At 44.6% G+C, this 20,598-nt stretch overlaps 1 long non-coding RNA gene and 1 other non-coding gene across 4 annotated transcripts in view; both read left to right on the top strand.

The window, feature by feature from the left end:
• LOC132668680 (uncharacterized) overlaps positions 1-6,627 on the top strand; it is a 33,344-nt gene extending 26,717 nt beyond the window's left edge. For 2 of the 3 annotated variants that reach the window (XR_009605699.3, XR_009605696.3), the window contains 2 exons: positions 4,536-4,707; positions 5,253-6,627. This is a non-coding gene — a long non-coding RNA (uncharacterized LOC132668680). The remainder of the gene's footprint in view (positions 1-4,535; positions 4,708-5,252) is intronic. The other variant, XR_013554524.2, reaches the window with a different exon arrangement.
• Positions 6,628-18,275: 11,648 nt separating this feature from the next.
• On the top strand, positions 18,276-18,406 carry LOC132672784 (small nucleolar RNA SNORA27). The gene has a single exon (XR_009607689.1). It is a non-coding gene; the product is annotated as a small nucleolar RNA SNORA27 (small nucleolar RNA).
• The last annotated feature ends 2,192 nt before the right edge of the window (positions 18,407-20,598 follow it).

Raw genomic sequence — 20,598 nt, 5'->3', positions numbered from 1 at the left:
GAGTAGGGCCGTGTCCTCCTTATACCCTTCAGGGGAAGGTAAGGAACCATACAACAGTATGCTGGACCGGGCCAGACAGTCGTTAAATACTTGGGCCTTTTGCAACCTGATTGTTGAATCTCAGCTTGAAATTGGTCACGATGAGAATATTTACACCATGAGAATCAGCAAATACTACAAGTCAGGACCTTTTTCTTCCCTAGAAGTGTTGGTGTATTAGCATACCACTGGACTTCAGTGCCTCCCATTTCAAAAAGTCCTGCAGTGGGATATATCAATACAGAGTCTTGGTTTCCACACAAAATTTAATGCATTATACTCTCACTCCTGACTCGGCATGTGTATTTTGGAAGGAAAAAAAAAAAAAAGAGTTGCCACAAACCTGGAAAACACATTTTGGAGGAATTTCTAAAATCCAACTATATACGTGAATGATCTTAGAATGACAGTGAGGAATGGGAATAAAACCAAATAATAAAGAAAGTGAGGGATCTTGACCAGATGACAAAAACATGCCAAGATCCCTGATATTTAAATTATCTTACCATCTGCACCTGAGGTATAAAGAGTTTGGGTCCGAAGTGAATCGAAGATATTTCAGTGCTAAGTGTGGTCCACGCACACGTCCCTGTAATCCTGCAAGCCAGTGATGGAAGGAGTCACGTCTTACTAGTTTCGGCGCTCATCGTATTTACCACAATGCCTGGCACGGAGAAAGCATTCAGAACATGGTTCTAGAATATAGGAGCATGTGAGTGAAAGAGTGAATGGTGATAATAATAACAATAGCCCCAATAATAATAAAACTCTAATGTTTGAGCAATATTTGTTCCAAATACGCATTAGATGCCACCACTGACTTGTTTAGGAGCTACTAACGGCTTCCCATGTCACCCACACTCACCAGCCCTGGCCCCAAGCCCCTTCCTGCCCAGTTGCCTACCTGATTCTCATAGTCTCGTCCTCCGCGTCTCATTCGCTTGACTCTGGCTATGCGTAACCTTCTCGCTTCTCCTTGAATGTCCCTGGTTCAGATCTTTTAGACCTTGACTTGGCTCGCTCCTTGACTCATGCAGGTCTTTGCTCAAATGTCATCTCCTCACGGGAAATTTCCCTGGCCAATCTACCTAAAATGGAATTTCCATCACCTGGACAATGTTTGATCTCCTTAACCTGTTTTCCAAAGAGCCCTTATACTTTCTGGCATTTGCTGATTTAGTGGTTTGTTATTTGTCTTCATCTCTCTGAAGACTGAGTCTTTAGGGGCCTAAGGACTTTGTCCACCTTGTCTTGGTGCTGGAATGGTGCCCATTATAGCAGGTTCTTGTTAAAAACTTGATAACCGATAAATAAATGAGTGACTTACTTTATTAACAAAATGCAAAAGAGTGACTGGCCAATGCAGCATGGGCTCGAGGTGAGTCCTGATTTGCAGAGGTGAAAAACAACCCTGCTACCTGCTCCCCGAGGCAAGCTCCTGTTTCCACATTGTTCAGTGCAACAGCTTTTCCGTCTGAATCTCCTTGTAATCTAGCTCCCGAGCCACAGAAACAGGACATACCCACGTGTGCGATGCAGACATGCCTAAAAGCTAACTAAATGCATTCCTCACCCCCAATTTCATTCTTATTCCAATTCATGACATTAGCAAAGCCAGAAAATGGGATATCATACGGCATTTTCTGATTTTCCACACTGCCACTCTCAGAGATAATATTCAGAAATGAGAGCGATCATACTATGCCCTTGGTAAAAACATGTTGGTGCTTATAGGTTAAAACCCAGATCCCCGGGGAAGGCATCAAGACTACTACTGCTCTGACTCAGACCTACCTTTCCATTTTCGTCTCCAGATTTGTATCCTCTTTTCTTGCCGTTAGCTAGAGTCTTTACTCCAAGCATGCTGAATCTGGGTTTTGGTTTCTTGGGTCCACCATGCTCGTCCATGCCGCCATCTTTATACTTTCTATAACCTCTAGATTGCCCTGTCTCTCCCCAGCCTGACACGTGGACCGTCCCTCCCCCATCCCAAAGCTGCCTCTGGTAAGAAGCCCTTCCTAACAACCACCAAGCTCACTTAGTTGACTTCTCCTGCTATGTTCTTTGGAAATACTAAATGGGCTCTGGTTCTAACACACTTTCCCTCTTGAAATAGCTCCAATAAGAGTGTTAATCTCTCGGGTACACATATTTAACCCTCATCAACGAACCAGCTAAGTATACAAAGAAATTCTCTACAAATGCTGAGAAGAGAGAGCCAAAGGCCTAATTAATTTTTCAACACTGAAGTCTGAGTTTTACAATTTGTCTCTTTTTTATGGTAATAAATTTTTCTAAAACAAGCAGGGCCTAGTGATTGGGCAGGGGGCCAGCAATTCCCATTTGGCAAGGAGTTTTCTTGACTCAGACTGTGTATACTGGGAGAACAATGCCACAGGTCAAGTGTCAATGCTAGCCCAGTTCCCTTCTAATGAGAATGGAGGCCTTTCTTGTGTGCTATCTGCCAAAAGATAGCTGTGGACGTCCCGCCGTCTCTCACTCCAGTCTCTACAAGCACTCAGGGCCCTAGCGTATGCCAGTATTTTCAAATTCATTTCACAGACTTGAGGAATAGGTGATCTGGAAGTGAACTTAAGAGTTAGTTAGTTATTCAGTTAATCGTTTATTTAGTTATTCTATATGCAAGAAGTACGCATGCTTCCAACACTAGCCTTTGATTCATTCTTGCCATTTACCCAATCCTATCTGTTCACAAAGATCATCTAAATGTCCACCATCCTCTCTCTCTATTCCTGGATCAAGTCCCAATATTTCAAGAGGTCAGATTTCTAACTGCAAGTTGCAACCAGGGTAGAAATAATCCCTGCCCTTTTCCTAAGGCCATAGGTGATGTGTGCCCACTCAATGCTGTAGGTGATTATCTGGATTAAAAAAACTTCACAGAGAGGCATTGGTAAATGATCAGGAAAATACCCACTTGAGTCCAGTATAGCCAGGACTTTTGAAAGTTGAATTTCCTTTTTGCATCAACCATTAGTTTTATAGTCCTGGGTAGCAGCTTAAAATGACGTAAATGTATGATCTCATAGTTTCCGTGGGTCACAAGTCTGGTGTAGCATGACTGGATTCTTAGTTCAGGGTTTCGCTCAACTGATGTCAAAGAGTCAGCGAGGCTCCTCTTCTCATTCGATGCTCTGGGTCCTCTTCCAAGCTTACCAGTGGTTGGTAGAATTTATTTCCTTGTGGTTGTTGGAATGAAATCCCTGTTTCCTTGCTGGCTGTGAGCCAGGGGCCACTCTTGGCTGCCCACATTCCCTGCTGCACGGAACCCCTCCACCTTAAGCCAGCAGTGTCGCATTGAATACTTCTTATGCAAATCTCTGACTTCCTCTTCTGTGATGCTGGAGGAAACATTCTATTTTCAAAGGGCTCCTGTGGCTAGGTGAGGCTCATTGGATAATTTCTCGATCAGTTGATATGGGACCTCGATTATACCATCTGCAAAATCTCTTCACAGCAGCGCCTAAATTAGTGTTTGACTGAATAACTTGCAGTAGATATGTGTAAAGCAGGGGCCACAGATCTTGAAGGGCCATCACAGAATTCTGTCTACTGGTCCTTCTCAGAGCATTCAAAATGTGGCTTTCAGAGAGAACATGGACACTGTTCTCCTACGCCCACCTTGAGTTTTCTCTTATACACATCTTTGCCAAGGTGTTGTGCAGGCATCCTGACGTCAGCGTGTTGTCATTTCAGATGGCTTGATAGAATAGAGTGGGATGAATTTGGAGAGATAAGGCAGATACAGCAGAACCATGCTGGTCATATCAAAGAATCTTGACTGCACCTATAGTGTGGTGGGATGTTATTAAAGGGGGCAGGTAGGCATGTAATATGGGATGCAATCATACCATAAATCAGCTGTGCCGGAAAGAAGAATGAGTGCATGTGAAGAGACCAGGGTAGAACTATCACGGTGCCCGGGCAAGAAATGACGATGGCCTAAACTAGATAGGACGGGGCAGGAAGGAGTCCTTTCCCACTGGTACAGCCTGACTAGGCGTTCACTTAGCATCCTCTACACTTCCCTTTCATGTTACTCATTCCATTATGTGGAACTGTTGCTTAGCTTGTCTCACTCCCTCTCCTGACTGCACTGCATCCCTGACATGGCACCAGGCACATGTAGGCCATCGGGTAAATGATCACGAATCACCTAATGGGTTCTCTACACCGCAGCAAACCCCAGCACAAAGTCCAGCTGCCTCCTTTTGCAAACCTCTGCTGGCCTTGCTCCTGCTTTCTGTGCCTCAGTTGCACGGGTGTGCTCCACGGGACGCAGTGGCAGCTGGGTCCCTGTTGTCTTCCCTCTGTGCCCGTTCAACCCAAATTGGGGTTCTCTCCTCCCGGCTCCCCTTGGCTCTTGTTTACAAGCCAGGACTGCACCGTCTCCATCGCGATTCTGGCAAACCTGAATATTTTATTGCCTCCCCCTACCCTAGAGGCTATAACAGAGACCACTTTTATTCCACCAGTGAACAAGGACAGGAGTTTCCATAGCCCCAGAATCACCAGGACAGAACAGTTCCATTGAATAGACCATTGCTATCCTATCCCAAAACGCCCCTGTGAGTTCTGATGAGTCCAGTTGCAAATGCTTCCGGTTTCCCCTGTTCGATCTTCGATATGACCGCTCCTCCCTGCTGGGTAAGTCCTGTGAAAATTACTTTGCTCGTAGACTTAATTGACTTCACTTGAATTTTGCTTGCAGTCCTATTAGAAGACGAGCCATTTGCTCCCACACCCAACCCTCCCCCTTCAAATGAGTGTCAAGGGAACTGTTTGTGTTCTGTTACTAAGACTGTTGTTGGACTTGAGGCTCCGGTAAGAGCAGGACCCTCTTGAGTCTTGGCAACCAAATCCCACACGGCCTCACTCTGTTGGTTCTGTCCTCTCAGCCCGGTTCCCTTGTGGACAATTTGTAAAATTAGGAAATTAAGAAAACAGAGACTGGAAAAAAACCTGAGAAAAGCTTAGTAAGGAAAATCCCTTCCTAGAGATGAGAAACCTCAACAGCAGATTTGCCAATGGAATTTGCACCGTAGATTCTCATCTAGGATGCCGTAAATAATGAACATTCTCTCTCTCTCTCTCTCTCTCTCTCTCTCTCTCTCTCTCCCTCCCTCTCTCCCCCCACCCTCTTCCTGCAAAACACAGTAGATGCTAATTGGATATTAATTTATTTTCTCTAGATGGCTGGGAAGGAAAGACTTCCTTTGGATTCAAAATGGCGATTGATGCATGAACATCTTCCATAAACACTGGGACTCAGTTGGAGACTCACTCCAAGCTCTTTCTTGCTGTAATTTTTCTTAGAACCCTGCATTGTACTCCATCCTTCCCTTTCCTGAGTTCATGGAATCCACGTTCCCAATCACAGAAGTATGAGGGCTGTTGCTTGAATGAGCTGACAGGTACCTCTTTTCATGCCATTAATGTGGCCCTCTTCTCCACGTGTGAAATATCACACTTGTAAACATTTTACCCACAGGTTTATTTGAAAGGAGAAGCTGTTTTCAGGAGAAGAAACAGGCCCTGGTTCTGATTTTCCCCATGAATGTTCTGAGTCAGCCAAAAGGATACCTACACCCAATGGGCATCAAGAATGGGAAAGAAAGGAATTCCATATAAACTTCTGTAAGGCAAAAAACAAAGACGGGTTTTATCTTCAGTGTGACCACAACTTTCACTTTAAATAAGTTTTACTTAAATCACAGCGTTTGAAATTTACATCCAGGGTCTGCCAGGCATTAGGCTCTCTGCTTTTATAGGAAGATAGTTCCCTCTTAACTGGCTCACGGGGTACAAAGGGAGGCATCTGGGTACCATGTGAGGCATAGCTTTAATGTCACCTCTCCCAGGCTGAGAAGTCAGCTCTGCACTCTGGCACGGGTCTTGATTCCACCTCCTTGGCTACAAGCTAAAGAAACAGTGATCACAAACTGCTCTCAGTCTGTGTCCTCAAAGAGACTGTGAGCTCTTTGAGGCAGAAGGCTGTATCTTATTCAGTTGTAGTCGTTGGTCCTGTCCCCCTTGTCTGCTACAACTGGGGCACAAAGACCAAAAATGAAAGAGAGAGAGAGAGAGAGAGAGAGAGAGGGACAGAGAGAGAGAGAAAGAGAGAGAGGAAGGGAGCAGCAGGAAGGAGCAGGAAGAGAGAAGAGGAGGAGGAGGATAAGATAAGGAAGAACAGGAGACAGAGACAATCCCTACAGAACATGCTGCTATAGGGGCTCCTGGGCGGCTCAGTCGGTTAAGCGTCTGACTTCAGCTCAGGTCGTGATCTCATGGTTCGTGGGTTCGAGCTTCATGACAAGCTCTGTGCTGACAGCTCAGAGCCTGGAGCCTGCCTTGGATTCTGTGTCTCCCTCTCTCTCTCTCTCTCTCTCTGCCCCTCCCCTGCTCTCTCTCTCCCCAAAATAAATAATCAAAAAAAATTAAGAATATGCTGCTATACAGGATCAGAAGTAAGAAAGGCATAAAAACAACTCTACTACAAAATTCCCCAAACCACCAGCAATGTGCTGTTTCCCTTCTTCAAGCAAATCTGCTACAGAGGGACAGTAACTGGTGAAGCCATGAGACCACCCTGCCGTCCTTGTCACTACACATATCCTGAGGTCCGAGAGGGCTCAAAGATCATCATCACCTTCTCCACCCCAGGAACTGGGGCAATGGGAGCTGTGAGCCTGTTACTTCAGGGAGAGAGTGGCAGGGAGAAGTGATAATGATGTATGAAGTGTAACTGTTCATTTATGCTCATTTAGTGAACAAATTAGACACTTCACATATCTTGTTAATTTTTGCAACTTATTCTGAGAGTTGAGATTGAGATATTTTGTTGACATTTTACATAGCATGACCGTAAACAACTCCCATCATACCGAGAAACATTATTCTGAATTACGGAGGGTCCTTAACGTTCCCAGAAAGACCTCAGGTACCTATTCTCAGTTCCCATGAAGGGTCTTTGTGAAGGAAGGGTGGATCTGAACTATCAGAAATAGAAGAACTATTTTCAGAGTACATTCTATGGGCTGGGCACTATGCCAAAGGCACTTTTTTTTTCCCCACTCTAGAGCATTTGACTTGCCCCCAAACCCAATTTTCACACCCGAGTACCCGGGTCCCAATTAGAGATGAGCAAGTGGAGACTAAGTTATTGTCCAAGATCATGCATTCTGGTGAAGCTGATACTTGAAATGAGATCTATCTGCTTTCAAAGCTCATTCTCTTTCCATCACATCATGCAACTAAAAATAAAGAACCAACTGGAATTTAGTTGACATGTGCTTCTACATGACCCAGTAGAGGCAAAGACTGTTCTGGGGACAGGGACTTAGAAATTCTGAAAGTCCCCACAATGTTGATCATCCTAGATGATGCAACTTTACATGCCCATGACTTCACCATTGACATAGCCAATACGTACGGTGAGAACCAGCATTCTCCCATGTAACATGATGGAAACTCTACATGGGAACCTGGATTAGAACTGATCTTGACACAAAGTGATCCTGAGATAAAAATAGCTATCTCCCCACCCTCTTCGTTTTCCTTTTCCTTCCTCCCCTTTTCTCTTTTGCCTTTCCCTCTCCCCCTCCTCTTCGTTCGTCCCCTCCTTCTTCTTCTGTCTGTATCCTTTGCTTTTCCCTATGTTGGTTGCATTCCTTCCTACAGCTGACTTCCTCCGTTTATTTGGACAAACGAGAAACAGAAATGTCTACAGAATGCTCCACACTTACGTCATGCCAGCCTTGCGATGGCAAAGGTTGGAGACATTTTCATTCTTCTGTTATCAATACATGAAATCCTCTGGAATTCACTTGATGGATCCTTTGGGATCATAGGCTCACCCTCTGTACTAATCTCCGTGAACAAGGCCTATTACTGGCAGCCCATGCTGTGGTCTAGTGCAGTGGGAAATGTGACTTGTCATCCCCATCAGAGCCATATGGAATAGAAGAATGGTTATTTCTCGGGAGGGAGGGTAGGCTATTACCACAAAAAGGGATGAAGAGATTACAAGCAGAAAGTGATTGGCAAATGTCCACAAAGATTCATTTTGACCTAACCTCACTCAAATTCCCAGAAGCATGGTCTTTCTCTCCTTCCTTGATGTCCCAAATTTGTAGCTCTCTTCCAGATTTGGAGTTAGTCCTTATAATTTATTTTAATATCATCATCTTATAGCTGGCACTAAAATATTGACGTGCACGCTGTCTAGCAAGGCATAGAGGCCCCTCACGGTTTAGTTAGCCATCATGATGATGACGAGGACAGTGATCACCACCACTGTTACCAAGTGCCTACGATATCGTTATGAATCTGGACTCTGAAGGCCTAGATAGATAGAGGTGGTTTCAAACCAGCTGGTCACTTGCGGTTCGTGGGATCTTGTTCCTGACTTCCGGTTTCCTCGTTGGCAATACGGTGCCAGGGTGATGGTAGCATAAGCCCCCGAGCGCTTCAGTGAAGTTTAATTAGAAATGTACTTATAAGAGTGTCGGGCACATTGCTTGGCACATGTGAAATACATCAATAAACTGTAGCTACTCTTTGTAGGTCCCAGTCCCAGCTCTGGACATGTTATTTGATCCTAAACAGCTGAGTAAAGGGGGAAAGTGTTTCCTAATTTGTTTCGCAGGGGAGAAAACAGAAGCTCAGGAAGAGCCGGATCAATTTGCCCCGACACATGTGGCTCATGAGTGGCAGCCTGGGATTTGAAGGCATCTCTTAGACTTCAGAGCCCTAGCCGTTTGACCGCCAATGGATCTCTGTCACTTTGGGATAAAAATGTAGGTCAGAGCCTGGTAAGGGACAAAACCCTGAAAGCCGGTTCTGTACCTGAGTATGCAGAGTGCCCAGCAGCCAGGACAGACGGCAGGCATCCCCGCGGTTCTGTGCGTGGCTCTACCACTGCTGTCTCAACATCCCTCTTCCTTTAATGTTCCATTTATCATCTTGCAGACAGTCTACGGGGTGGTTTTGGAACTGCTGCCTTGGGCGTTGCTACCCAGAGACTCCTGGGAGGCGATGGGGTTGCTGCCTGGTGTTGTTATTTCTTGAACATGCTGGGAGCGTTTTGCGGGATGGGTGGGTTGAGACGAGGGCCCGTGCCAGCGGCCTGAGCCTTCCTGTCAGAGAGTAGCTTCTTGGGGCTACCCAGCTGCGGGTGATGATGCTGTTGAAAACAATTTCTGTCGAGCAGAATCCTGAGCGGGGGCCAGGCTGTGTCTGTCCTCCTTCTCCTGCCGCTCCAGTTTACGTCCGATCCTGGGGTAAGTGTTCCCATCTGTGTTATTCTGTTAACTGAAAAGGAAGGAATTAGCGCATGAACTTGTCACATCTTGTGACCTGTTGCACACTGAGATGGGAGGTGGTGGCAGAACGAATACCATTCTTTCTCTCAGCGCCTCGCAGGCTTGCGCAGGGGAGTCAGAAGAGCCCTTCTGGCTCCGTGAAACACGCCGGCACCAGCCCTCAAGTCAGACAAGGCCCCTCCGAGCTGCACCTTATGGAGAGCCGAAGGGAGAGGGTGGCACAACCTCAAAGGAAATCTCCCCTCTCTGCCAAGCTCCAGATGGAAGGCCTTCCCACGGAAATGCTTGCTGGAGACGCTTTGCTGACACAGAGCGTTGCCAAGGGAAAGGGCCTCTGGTGGGGCTGCTCTTGTCCTTTCTCACGGGGGGGCACAAGGCTGGGGAGGGGGCACAGCTCCTCCTTGGCGGAAGGACCCTACGGGAGGGCCCCGTGTGAAGGGTGTCGGGGAAGTTCTGACCTCGAGCTGCTGGTGGCCACTGACCCCTCACACAGAGGTTTTCAACGCGACAACACTTTGAAGGTGTCTTTGATCCGTGTTTTCTTTTCACAAGGCTTTTATAGGAATCCATGCTTGGCTAAGTGTTGGATGCAGATTCAGGGAAAGAACACACTCGGGTATGAAGTGTTCGGGAGAACTGGGCTCCATCTCGAGATTTCCTGATGGCGTCGGTTTGTACCCGTTTGCCTTGGCAGAAACTCAGTTAGGAAAGGAGAGGAAGAGGGAAAAAACATAGAAAAGAGAAATCCTTTTTGAATTCAATGAAATCGTGCCCCCGTAAATGGCAGAGACCAAGGGTCAGAGCAATCGTAGGCTCTCTCTTCAGAGATAGCAAGAGACGGGACCTCTCTCTTGGGTGAGTTGGTCGAGGCTGAGAGAAGGCTCTGTAGGCCCCAGAGAAGTTTTGCCCAGAAGAAGGGGCTCCCTGCCAACTCGGATTGCCACCAAGAGGCATTGTCTGTTTCCCACTTCCCATGTCCTCTCAGAAAAGAAACACTCAGCTCCACGAAGACAAACATTGATTCCAGGATCTCACAGACCCAGCCTATGTCATGACCTCTAGAAATAATTTCCATCAGCAAGAATATAAATACGCTTTTTTTTTTCCTCTCTCTCTTTGATTTCCTCTGTTTTTAAAATTTTACGGCACATGCTGGGAGCCACTGTTGAGGTAGTTCCAGGCAAGCTATTCTCTGCCTCACCCGTCACCAATAAGCTGCGAACCAGTGAGTCAGGGCTGAGGTCAAGGAGTTTCAATAAGCATCTGACCCACAGGACTGTGATGCCGATGGTGCATCGGCCTGCTTGGAAACACTTTGCATGGGGGACTCCATCTGTCTGTAAACCCACGGATAATACCTGATTCAGCCAAATGCCCCAAACCTCAACCTGAGCCCTCCTGTTGGAAGGGTGTATTGGATCCCAACGGCCCTAATATGCTGGAACAAGACAGAATAACATACCATCCACACTTTCACGCTCTTTTGGTACATAATGTCCTCAATAATTAAGGGCTCTCCTAGATTATAGATAAGCAGTGATTAATCCAGCAAGATTAATCCAAAGAACATTTTATCAGGCACATTTTTTTTTAAATACTGTGGTTGCCTTTGGTAACCTACAGATGATCACAACAAATGGTGGTCTAGAAGGAGTCGCAGCCTTGTAATAAATATTTTCAATTGGACATAATAAAGATATTGGGTAGTATCTAATTAAGCCTTTAATATCACTCAAGGGCTGTAAATATATTAAAGCATTTCATCAACTGTATGGAATAGGTGCCTGTGGTTATCCGCATTTTACTGATGAGGAGACTGAAGCTCCAAGAATTTGGGTAATTTGCTCACGAATATTCTACTGGTGATGCCACTCTGGTGCCCAACCCGGCATGCAACTCCAGAGCACATAGTCTTTAAATTAAGCTGTGATAGTTCTCTGGGGAAACTGGGAAGGTGTAGTGTATCATACTGGGACAGAGAGGGCAAATTATGGCGATTATTTCACACCCTGCATTTTCCTCTACGTATTATTTGGTAACCACCAAAGCCATGACCCCATCTCCACCTCTCGTGAGCTCCACTTACCATGTCCAACGTCCACTGCTCATCTGCACCCACGGGGCCAAAGGCACCAAGAAGTCAACACATCCCAACATCAACTAATTACCCTTTCCTCTAAATCTCTCTTTTCTCTCCCACTTTCTGGAAAAGTGGAAGACTTGGCTTTTTCCTTAAAAAGGAAAAAAAGAGACAACTAGCTATGGCTGTCTCCAGCCTGAAAATAAAGAGATCATAGGCTACAGCATCAAGAAAAGACATTCCCTTTCTTCCAATAAAGATAAATTTCCAATTTCCAATTGAAGTCAAATGACCACACATGTGTTTATTCATTTCAGGTCTGTTTGGCCTTGAGGGTAAAACTAAGTCTCTCTCTCTCTCTCTCTCTCTCTTTTTTTTTTTTTTTTTACTATATCCATGTACCTAGTACAGTACCTTTAAATACTTAACAAATATTGTGGGACCAGTAAATGAATCCCTACGTTGGATTCTGTACATTGTACAACAATCCCTACATTGTTGATTCTTCATAAAGCTGATGTAATACCTACCGTGTGCCAAGGGTTCTCTTGGTCTTGTGAATGCAGAGCCACAGAAGACAACAACTTATGCTTAAGAAGCTGATAGTTTTGGAAAGCCGTAGGGGTCTTTTAAAATCACAGATCAAGCTTCTTGTCTGGCTGCAACTCTCCAGTGGCTCCCCATGTTCAGGAAGGGTAACATCGGAACTGGAGCATGGTCTGCAAGGTGCTCCCAGCCCGTGGCCGGTGCTTCCCACCTCATGGCACCTTCCTTGTTGTTGAAAATGTACAAGCTCCATTGGCCTGTTGATCTTTGTCTGCCGTGAACCTGCTAAGCTCATTTCCCTCTTTGAGCCTTTGCATCAGCCACTTCCCTGAATTCCCCTTTCCTGATCTTCCCCTGCCTCCATCCTTTGGCCATTCATTTACCAGCCTTAATGACCGCTGCTTGGAGAAGCCTTCCCAGATGATCCAACTAAAGTGGATGATGCTGTCTCATACCATCCCGTGTTGATTCCTCATGTAGTGCTCCCGGATATCTAATATGTCGTTTGTTTATAAGTTTATAATCTATCTCCCCTGTTAGCTTCTATGCTGTAATAAAAGTGACATTCTCTGACTTGTTCTCTATTGCATCCCATTATCAGAGGAGGACGAGACGCATTGTGGATGCCCAATAAATATGAGATTAAGAATTGAATTACTGACTAAAATCAACCTCCAAGCCAAGGTGCTGGGCATGGCGTTCCCTTCTCATTCTGTAGCAGCCTGAAGTCTGTTTGTTTTAATTTTCAAGAATCTATGATGTTTTCCGATCTCTCTGGTACTTGATGGTTTTGTTGCATCGGGTTCAAACTGTTTGTGGAAGTGCTGTTTGTAATGTTCAGAAATTAGAAGGGCTTTATCATCAGTAAGGACTGGGTAAATGAACTGCCTCACCCCCATAAAATAGAAAACTGTGCCATCATTAAAATGCTCATGGATGCCTTTATTTATTGACATGAAAAGCTAGTCACATAGATTATTGACCAAAACATGTATAAAATATTAGTTCATTGAAATTGTGTGCTTTCAGAAAGTTCTTCAGTGAAATGTTAGTGGTCGTTTTCTCAAGGTTGTGGGACTTTAGGTAATTTAGAAATATTATTTATAGGAGCCCCTGGGTGGCTCAGTCAGTTAAGCGTCCGACTTCGGCTCAGGTCATGATCTCATGACTTGTGGATTCAAGTTGTGCATCGGGCTCTGTGCTGACAGCTCAGAGCCTGGAGCCTGCTTCGGATTCTGTGTCTCCCTCTCTCTCTGCCCCTCCCCTGCTTAGCTCTCTCTCTCTCTGAAACATAAATAAAAAATAATCATTTATAATTTTTCTGTAGATTAGTATGCTTATAATAATTATACAAGATTTCCCTTGATGGAAGGACATTTTTAAAAGTTTTTTTCCATTTAAAAAATAAAGTAAGAAAGCGATATTTGGAACAAAAAAAAAACCCCAGAAACAAACAAGAATATGATTTATTGTTCTTGGAGCTTTCTCACGGACCCCTATTTCCCACAGAGTGAAGTCTGAACAACTCAGTGTGGCCTCAAGATCCTTCTCCGTGGTACCATCTTCTATAGGCTGGCTTTCCAACAAGGCGCCCGCTAGGATTCTAAACCCAGGCACACCTCTCCTTTTGCAGTTTTCTAAGACGGCGCTCGGCCATGACCTCATTTCCGTAGCTGCTCCCTTTGACGACAGTGCCCTTCTCCACCTTGCTATCAGGAACACATCTGTGTATCTTTGCACCTGTGGACTCAGTGCCACACTCCCTCCCCTCTGAGACCTTCTTTTCTTTCTTTTTTTTTTAATGCTTATTATTATTTATTTTTGAGAGAGAGCAAAAGGGATAGAGTGGAGGAGAGTGGGGGAGGAGCAGAGAAAGAGGAGACCCAGAATCCGAAGCAGGCTCCAGGCTCCGAGCTGTCGGCACGGAGCCCGATGCGGGGCTCGAGCCCGACGCGGGGCTCGAACCCGCAAACCGTGAGATCATGACCTGAGCTGAAGTTGGACGCTCCACCGACTGAGCCACCCAGGAGCTGGGAGACCTCTCTTCAAACCTTGCACGTGGCTGTGTCAAAGCCCTCCTTCTCTCTTCCGCCTACATCCTGGTATCTGCTTGTTCACATTCATGTCCTGTCTAATAGCTGGCTCTGTGTCCTGGTAATTAACACATGCCTAATAATTGTGGGAAACAGTCTTGTTCTTAATTCATCACCACCCTGCAAATACTAGCATTGCCTCCAATTGACAGTATGGAAGGAACATTGAAGAGAGTTTCCCAATTTCACACAGTCAGTCATTCGGTGGGAGTGCCAGGATTCCAATCCAGCCAGTTCTGTTCCAGATTATTTGAGCTTAACCATGACATGCGGCTGCCACCCACCTGCTGTAGCACAAGACACGTTATGGGCCTTTATTGAGACTTAAGGAATGGCCAATGCCACAGAGGTATCCATTTTCTCACTGGGATGAATCTCCATCCTAAATACAAGAAATAAACCTCAACACTTACGTGTCCTCGCCTTTTTGTGGTTTAAGATACTCATCTTATACTACGATTCTTTTTTTTTTTTAATGTTTATTTTTGAGAGAGAGACAGAACACGAGGCGGGAAGGCAGAGAGAGAGAGGGAGAGACAGAATCTGAAGTAGGCTCTGACACGGGGCTCGAACTCATGAACCACAAGGTCATGACCTGAGTCAAAGTCAGATGCTCAATCGACTGAGCCACCCAGGCACCCCATAATTCTTAAAGTTTTCTCTGAAGTAAAACCTTTTGAAGATGCGCCTTCAAGAATATGTCTCACGGTAGAAGGCCCCAATCCTGACGCCTTGTTTCTATTTGACATTTTAGTTAGTCCCTTAGAAGTACACAGAGGTACAGTATAGTCTGTTACTAGAAATTTAAAAATAAAATTTGGTAACTGATAGTACAGAATGGTGTTTCTCTGTTGCATGCAGTACTTAAGAGCATAGAGCTCTGGACTCCCAAGTTCTCCTTTCACCTCTTACTGTGGGCCCTTGAGTAAGTTCCTTTTCTTTTCTATTCTCCTCTGCCCCATGAAAAAAACATGCTATACTACCTTCCCCACAGGGTTATTTTTAGGATGCAATGCAATAATGCAGGGGAAATGATTAGCATGGTCCGGAGCATAAGTGCTCACTCAAGCATCAAATCCAAAAATTAGCTATGGCTGTCACTATTTTCTACTCTAGGGACCATATCACACTGGGAAGAATAGAGGCCAGGTAAGACACTCAAAGCTTGAGGTCCTGAAGGAAATGTACCTTCCTTACTAATCTGCAGACATATCATACAAGACCAACAAATCTGGTAACTGCTAACATTTACCTCTTCCCAGACTATATTCCCCTGTATTTTTTTCTAAAGGTTTGCTGCCTCCCTTTTGCCTATTTTTTTTTTCCAGTAACACTTTTCTCTAATGCTAGCTTGCATCGACCCTAGCCCTAACAGGTGAGGGGCGGACAGGTAAGCACTCTGTCCCAGGGCAAGGGGAAGGGATAGGGATCCACATCTATAACTTTCTCTTCCACCACCCTCCCTCTTGGACCACAACCAAGTGGATCCTGGTACTGTTCCCAGTCTAGCAGGGTCCCAGAGTGGGAGCCTAAAGTGTGTACATCCTGAATATGCAGACTTGTCTGGAAATGCCTGGAGGGTTAGCCTGACAAGCAGGATGTTCGCCAAGGAGTCTCGTGGGTGGGATTCCAACCTATGATTATCTTCCTACCTGGCCATCGCCCTGTTAGAGCAACTGTTCTGTTGCAGCTCTTAGCTTGCCTATTGGTTCTTCCCTAAATACTCAATTCACTGAGGCCTTCCAGGATGCCTGCCTTATTAATATTCATCCAGCACCCCAACAGAGAGCCTGACCCACAGAACACACGCACTAATCATGTGTGGAAAAATGAGTGAGTGAATGAGTGAATGAATGAATGACAAAGAGCTCAAAAGCTCATGAGTTTGACGCAAGGAAGATAGTTTTCTATATACAGGGGAGGCCATTTTGAATCGAACATAGCATGGTGAGTCGTTCAAGTGGAATTTGGCTACCCCTGCCCCTAGGAAGTGGTAACGATACACTGTAAGAAAACGACTTTAAGTGAGACAAATTCCCACCAATCTCCGTAAGCGAGGATAACACCGAATGTCCTAGCTTTAGGTCTGTTTCCCAGGAGCATATAATGAGAGGGCCTGGATAATTTCTTTCACTAGTGCTTGAACACTTGAGGATATTGGAGAACAGAAATAAGGAGAAGCTACAAACGTTCTGGAAGCTGTCAAAGAGGGAGACATCCCTGAAATGACCTGGGAATCCCCGCGACTAGAGACTGAATAAGAATCCACAGGAAGGGTCACTGGAGAAGAGAGATGTTTCTGTGATAAAAAGGAGTGTTAACAGTACCAGCTCTGCCCTGCACTTATTCTGTGGCTTTGGGCATGAAAAGCTCCATTTTTTCATCACTAACGTGGAAGTTTTAATGGCATCCACGTTGGACATTATTGTAAGATTAAGTTACATAATATATGCACAGTGTTCTGCATGGTTGATAATTCCAGTTGTGATAGTTTAGGAAGCATGATGAAGTGGAGGGTGATGATGAGGAGAAGAATGATAGATGATGAAGTCACGTTGCAAAGCTTATCAGAAATACTGCATTCTGATCAGGGTAGGGAAGTCTTAGTGAGTTTTCCCAATTCTGGCATATGGCTAAGGAGCCAGAGAAAGAATGTTTTATAACCAGTCTGACAATCCAAAGGTATTTAAGACGATTGTGGTCAGGACAAAAAAATCAAGGATTGCAATTTTGAGGACTTACCCAGATGTATTTAGCAAGTGTCCATCTGGACATCAGCCAGTTTCTACTCCTGCTATTAGAGCCAATTCATCCTTTGTGAGCAATGTACCAGATAGTTCGCTGGTGTGAGACAACTCTGCGTCCTCACATATTTTTGTTTTTTTTCTCTAGCGTGGGTGATACGAATGAGTTCCTCTAAAAGTCTGAGCAAGAGTTAAGTCTTGGAAAGTTGTTCAATACAGCAAGACATTAAAAGGCAGTTTTCTGTGAAGGTAGAGCTTTCTGTGAAGGTAGATTCAGTGAATATTCCCAAGAGTTTACTTGTATAATGGGAACCTAGAGAGTCCATGAGTCTCCGAAGAGCTGGTCCTTATTTATAGAAAAGGAGTTTCAGATCTTTCTAGAAAAGACTGGGTGCTTGCATGTATGGGAACACATGTATAGTGCCGACTCCAGAATGTCAGCAGAGAAGTGTGACCATACGGGAGGACAAAATAGAGACATAATCCACATTCTTATGAAAACCATGCCCTAAGGAAAATTAAACCAGTCCGAGGAAGACTTCCTTGAAATTCAGCAGGAGAAAACTCTTGAAACATAGCTGGCTAGATGACTATTCATTCTTTAGGTGTATCAGGTGTAGCGTACAAGTTTGTGTGTTCGTATCACGTTAATAAAGCCTTCTCCCTCCTTATTTATTTTGTCTATATGATGTGTCTAGTTGAGAGTAATGTATATATTCCAAACAAAACATTTCCTTTGAATTTCTAAAAGATTAATTTACATATTTATTTAATACTCAGTCATTGAGACTAGCAAAGAATATTAGTTATTTGTTCGTAACGGGATCTAACTACAAGTAAGTTCATTCTTGTCCTCTTTGTATATTTTTTTCCGCCCGGGAGTCTACTCTGTCCGATATTAATACTGACACATCTATGTTGTACTTATTTGCACTTTCCTGATACACATTTTCCAAATACTGTGTTTACATCTTATGAGACATTGGAAAAAAATTGTTTTTTCCAGGAGGTGTGTTTTTGTTTCTCACCTGAACCGGTGGTTTCTAAATATTGTGGTTTTACAATCATTTACAGTTATCATCATAAAAGATAAATTCCCACTTCCTTCTGCGATCTTATGTTTTCTGTATCTCATGCTTTCCTACCATTTTCCTCTATTTCCTGTCTTTTGCTAGTTGAACTCTGATTTCTTTAATCTCCTACAGTAATTTGGGAGGAATCATCCTGTTTTTTTGTTTCTACAAAATTTTGCAAAATAACATACTTGATCTGATATTCCTCTAATTATCAAGGTCAAGAAGAAACAATAGCCTTTGACTCCATCCTATTTTAGTCAAGAAATTTAGCACATTTTATTTTTTCGTCCCTTCTCCCGTTTCCCGGCATTTCGCAGTGTAATATGTGATTCTAGACAACTGTTATTATTTCTAAAATATTTTATATTTTGAGTTAGAAAATCCCCCTTCTTCAAATTAAAAAAAAAAGTGGGGCAAAGGAAATATCCTTTTAAAACTCAAGCATACTGGGTGTTTGCCTTGTATCCTGTCAGAGGAAACAAATTGAAAAAGAAAAAAAAAAAGAAAATCCCCCTTCTTGTTTCTTTTAGAAACATTCTTCACACTGTCTCTCTCTCTCCCAAAAATAAATAAACATTAAAAAATTAAAAATAAATAAATAAATGAATGAATGAATAAATAAATAAAAAGGGGCACCTGGGTGGCTCAGTTGGCTAGGCATCCGACTTTGGCTCAGGTCGTGATCTCACATTCTTGGCCTTGTTCTCATTAGTTTCCACTTTAAATGTTCTCATTCAGTTTGCTTTTCCGTGGTCTTGCAGGGTGTTCTGATGTGGCAGTTCCTTAAATGCGATGGCCCCGGGTCCCTCTGTTCTGTGCCTTTTCCCTCCCAATCTCTATAGCCTCTTAGGTGATCTCCTATATACTCGGGCATCTGGTCATCACCTCTGTGCTTTTGACTGCCCGCATCTCTGTCCATCTATTTCTCTGGTCATCTGGGCATCTGGTCATCACCTCTGTCCTTTTGACTGCCTGCATCTCTGTCCATCTGTTTGTCTCCTGACATCGAGATGCGTGCACCCAACCAGGTTGCTGGATGTCTCCACCCAGTCTTCAAGGGGTGGCCTCATGTAGGAAAGGAAACGTATGGCTCGACCTTGCCCTAACTCTTGGGTGTCTCTTGAAACTCAGTGATTGCCCGACCAGCTGACTTTACTATTAACAGCTCGCAATTGCCGGTCGTGCACCAAGACCTATCAGTGTCAGTACTTAGATCCAGGCTGATTGGAAGCCAGAGCCTCAGACAGCAGCTTTTAAAGTATGCAAATATATACAGGCTGTCTACCAAGAAGACGACGAGGCTGTAAAGCAACCAAAAGCGTTTATTTGGGGTTTTGGGGATTGCAATCCAGGAGACACAGAGTCGACTGAAATCGAAAGTGTGCTCCGAATTCCAAGTGGGGAGTGCAGGCGTATGAAAGGCAGAAACCACAGGGTTACATAACTTGTTGGCAAGGCATTGTGGTTGGGGCTGACGGAGTTAAACTGACCATCTAACGCATGATTGGCGATTTAGCTACCAGGTGTCACATTATCTCTGTTGTGGTCCAAAATTGAAGGATGTGTTCCAGAAGGCGGTCCAGGTGCAATTGACAAATTACAATTGACAAAAGTCAAAAGTCCACGGTGTTCCAAAAGTGGAAACAGGATTGAATAGGGATTGCGTAGGCCTGCTTCCTCAGTATTCTCTAGAACCTACTTTTTGTGATGCTTATTTATTTGAGAGAGAGAGAGAGAGAGAGAGAGAGAGGGAACACGCCTGCACATGGGGGAGGGGCATAGAGGGAGGGAGAGGGAGAATGGGTTGTCAGTGACAAGTTCAACCCGGGGTTTATCCCATGCACCATGCGATCATGACCTGAGCCGAAATCAAGAGTCAGACGCTTCACTGAGCCACCCAGGAGCACCCAGACCCTAATTTTAAGGACTCTCTTAGCACTGCTTCCTTCACTTTGGAATCTTCTCTCACAGGTGCACCTCATTTTATTATGCTTTGCAGATAATTGTGTGTTTTGGTTTGCTTTGCTTTGCTTTTTACAAACTGAAGGTTTGCGGCAACCCTGTCTCCAGCAAGTCTGTTGGTGCCATTTTTCCAAGAGGGCTTGCTTACTTCATACCCCTGGGTCACATCTTGGTAGCTCTCACAGTGTTTCAAACTTATTCAGCGTTGTTAAATTTGTTACGGTGACCTGTGATTACAATTCACTGAAAGCTCAGAAGGTAGCATCTTTTAGTGATAATGTATTTTTTAATTAAGCGATCGATGGACGTTGTTTTGGTTTTTAGACGTAATACAATTGCACGCTTAGTAGACTACGGTATAGTGTAAACATGACTCCTATATACACTGGGAAACCAAAAAATTCGTTTGACTCACTTTATGGTGAGATACGCTCGATCACAGCGGCCTGGAACGGAACCCTCCATATCTCCGAGGTGAGCCTGTACAGTGCCGTGGGACCGCAAGCCCAAGCCCTGCTGGCCACCAGACCATCAATGCCGTCTTTCCCAGAGATGCTCCCAACAGCCCCCCCCCCCCCCGCCCCGCCTCACTCCCTGCCCCGCCACCAGACAGCTTTAGGTCAGAAAATAATTCACATTCAAGACTGGGTGTTTTTCAAGTGGCTGCCCCTGCATCGGGCCCTGGAGTGAGTGAGCCCATGTGAGCCTTTGAGA

Source organism: Panthera onca, chromosome A3 (assembly GCF_046562875.1).
Source record: "Panthera onca isolate mPanOnc1 chromosome A3, mPanOnc1 haplotype 2, whole genome shotgun sequence".
NCBI classification, from domain to species: domain Eukaryota; kingdom Metazoa; phylum Chordata; class Mammalia; order Carnivora; family Felidae; genus Panthera; species Panthera onca.
This window is presented reverse-complemented; position numbering and strand designations above follow the sequence as displayed.